Below are 4,020 nucleotides of genomic sequence, written 5' to 3' on the forward strand. Positions count from 1 at the left end.
TGAACAATGGAAATGATTATTAGATAAATAAATTAATACCTCTAATTCCATTGAATGCAACAACGACACAACTGTAAGTCTTTTTTTTTTTTTTTTACTTCAGGAAGCCGCGTTAGATGCCTACTCGATGGTGGGCCTTGGACTAATTAAGACAAGTAAGAGGCTACCGGCATCTTTGAGGGGAGTATGGGAAGGGAAACTTCGGAGTTCAGTACCTGAATAACATGTCTCATTGATGGGCGAAGGTCTGGGTCTGGTTGTGCACACCATAACCCAACGATCATCAAACGTTTGATCTCTTCTTCCTCGTACTCTGATCCTAGCCGCGGATCCACTGCCTCTTGTAGTGTCCCAGCTCCATAGATCTCCCAAACCCATTCTACTAACTGTATTTGGTTTTCTTGAGCCATGTACATGATGGGTTTTCTCCCACAAGCTATTTCTAAAGCAACAACTCCAAAGCTAAACACATCTGATTCTCTTGTTGCCTTACCAGTTACTACACATTCAGGCGCCATGTAACCCAAGGTTCCAGCCAACATGGTTGTTTGTGAACCTTTCTCATGATCAACCAACTTAGCTAACCCAAAATCTCCAAGCTTCGCATTAAAATTTGTGTCCAACATCACATTGCTGGCTTTGATATCTCTATGCAGAACACATTGCTCCCATTCTTCATGTAGATACAGCAATGCAGAAGCTAGCCCATGGGCGATTTTGTACCTTGTGCCCCATTTCAACAAGGTTTTTTCCTTGAAAAGATGTAAATCTAAGCTTCCATTCTCCATGAACTCGTAAACAAGCAATAATTCGCCTTTCTCATGACACCAACCTGTGAGTTGAACTAGATTCCTATGTCTTAATCTGCTGATGATCTTGACTTCGGAGGCATACTCTTTGATACCTTGTTTGGAACCTTTCGACACCCTTTTGACTGCAACATGCGTACCCGATTTTTTCAAGAAACCTCTGTAAACCCCACCGAAGCCTCCTTCACCAAGTTTCTGATCCTCTGCAAAATTATTAGTTGATCGAGCTAATTCTCGGTATGAGTATTTTTTGGGTCCGGTGTTCATTTCGAATTCATTAGTCATTCCAACATCAAATCCTTGTTCCTCTTCCCTGCTTTTCTTCTTCCTCCATGCGTAGAAGGCAAGTAGAGCCAGAAAAGTAATCAAAACAGATAAACCAACTACTAAGCTCACTACCAGTACTGTTCTATTCTTCCCTTTTACAGGATTTAGGCCACTTATAGGTGGCATGACATTATTTGCATCCATCTGTAGATCAGAACTATTGAAAACCCAAGACTTTACAGTATTTTTCTGGAACGCATTTCCAGTTGCAGCTGAAAACCCGAATATAACCCATTCAGGCAAAACGGCCTTCAGATCGACTATGTAATAAAACGATTGACGTACAATTTTATTACTTTGAAAACCAGTGAAGGAAACACTAAGATTTTTAGAAAGAGAATCATATGTAATCCATGCTTGACAGACTCCCCCACCAACTATATTGCTTAACCATTTCTGAGAAGCAACAGACTTAAGAGAGTTAATGCTGATACCTACATGATCACCTATCAAATCATTGCTAGAGTTTCTTGGATCCCACTCCGGGTTTGCAAATGTATCAAACTCCACTGCAACAAATGGGCTCTTCGTATCTTCTAAGCCATTGATGGGAAGCCCCATGGACGAACCAGCTGATATGACTGAATTGTTCTCAGCGAGAAAGAATGTGAGCCCATCGCCATAATATGCATTCGAGTCTGAATCTATCACGAAGGAGAAATAGGTGGTGAAGCTTGCTAGCCCACCGGAGGCGATATCCCAAAGGTGAAGTGGTTGGATGTATGTAGCCCGTCCTTCTCTGTAGAACTTTGTTGTTCCATTCCCATCTGCAGTAACTTGGATTCCTTCATCGGAGATATATCCATCACCCATTATGTTTATGTCATTGGACAGGTGTTGTGGACCAATATTTGTGAAATTGAAAGTAATTGATGTTGCTTGAGGGATGAAGAGAAGAAGGAAGTATGTTAAGATGACCATGATTGTCGAAACTTGGTAGAAGGTTTGCAAAACCTTGCTGTTTTTCGTAATTATAATGAATGAAAAGTAGGTAACATCGTCACCTCAGCAATTTCCAAGAAAATCAGTTGGACTTTTTTTACTTAGACATGATTGTGATCTACAAGTAGAGTGTTTTGACATTGTCAAGTCCTGTTCGAACCTGTTTTACGACTTGGTCGTGGACTGTACAGCGTGCACAATACTTTATGAGTGGACTATTCGTCTATTTCTCCCTCACATTATCTCACTTTAATTATGACTCTCCCCATTCCACAGTGTATCCATCTTACACTTTTTAGTTAGCACCATCTTATTTTCCTTCATTTTTTTTTTCACTTTTTAATAACTTAGAAGATGATCACATCTCAGTTCCTTTCATTTTTTTCTTTCACAATAAAACTATTTTAATTTTAAAAACTACAACTTTAGAAAATAAGTATAATTAAATAAAAAATAATTAATAAACACAAAAATTAATAAAAATAAAAATATTTCATTACTTAAAAATAAAAATTACATAATAAAACCAAGAAAAACATAATTAAAAGTTACACCAAATTGTCATCGACATCCTCTATCGAATCCTCGATAAATGTATGTGAAACATCAACCGCTCGTCAAATAAATCACCCTCTAAGTCCTCGACCTCGGGCTGTGTCTTAGCGCTATAAACATGTTTCACCAAATATGAAAGGAGTGATGAATGCCTTGCACTTCTCTTCTGTTTGCCATATACTATGGCGTACCAACAACTACTCCTTCAATGGTTGGAAAAACTTTGTTTTCATCGTATCGACACATCGTTTTCCCCTCATCTTCTAAAATCATATTATATAATATGATCCAAGCAAACATTATGTTTTGCAACCTTGCGACTTCATATGACGCTACCCTGGCTTGTAGTACTTGTCAGTGCCTTTTAAGTACACAAAATGTTTGATCCATGTCCTTCATAGTTGATTCTTGTGTGTGCTTAAACTTTATTCCTTTTCTTTCGTTCGGATATGTGAACAACTTCTCTAAACTATATAAGTTAGGATATATCTCATCAGTAAGATAGTGTCCACGCTTATATATTAATATATTTGATTGAAATGGTTCCTCGTGCGACTATTCAAGTTAGACGTCATTGAATACCGGTGATTTGTAATAAAATTAGTGTCGTTATTTGCACCGTTTAGACCAAAGAATGCATGTTATATCAAAATATTATGGGACACGATCGCTTCTAGAATAATCGACGACTTTTTATGATCACATCACATGTATTGACCACGCCATACCTTAGGTCACATTGATGCATGCAATCGATGCCACCTAGCATTCTTGCGAACCCATTTTTGTTTTAATGCACCTTATAGAGTTAGTGGATATCATTGATCATTGATTTACACAAATAATGTTTTTCGTAAACCAAAATAATAGCTTTAGCAAACTTATACACACTTTCCTATGTGGTACACTCAAACATCCTCAAATACACATCCCATTTGTTTGCTCCCATGCCATATGCTAACTGATGATTTACAGTTGTGCATTTTTTAATTGGATAAAAATATCGGCTGCCTATCGCATCTCACTTCAACTGAAAATATGGAAATCAACCATCCAAGTCACCAACAAAACATAACAATATTATTTCCTCATTCGGAACTGTCGCCGAAATTTTTTAACATACACGATGTCATCCGCCAAATAGTTTTCTACAAGATGATTGTTCTCGGCTTCGTCAAAGAGGAACCATACTTGTTTAAACTGCACCCAGGATGTAGTGTTCCTAGCTGCGGTTCCGGCCATCACACAAAACAGTTCAACCCACATTATTATTATTTTTTCTTTTTCGGTTTTTTAGATTATCTTTGGTCGACTTTATGTTCTAGATTTACATATATACATGTTTTAGTTAATGTATTTTATGGATTAATTAAATATTATTAAAAAT

General features: G+C 37.4%; 1 pseudogene; it reads right to left on the reverse strand.

Moving 5' to 3' along the window:
- LOC145137392 (L-type lectin-domain containing receptor kinase IX.1 pseudogene) lies at positions 1-2,173 on the reverse strand (annotated as a pseudogene).
- Between the last annotated feature and the right edge of the window lie 1,847 nt (positions 2,174-4,020).

This window comes from Lactuca virosa, chromosome 9, assembly GCF_052849685.1.
Source record: "Lactuca virosa cultivar CGN04683 chromosome 9, Lactuca_virosa_CGN04683_v6, whole genome shotgun sequence".
Lineage (NCBI taxonomy): Eukaryota > Viridiplantae > Streptophyta > Magnoliopsida > Asterales > Asteraceae > Lactuca > Lactuca virosa.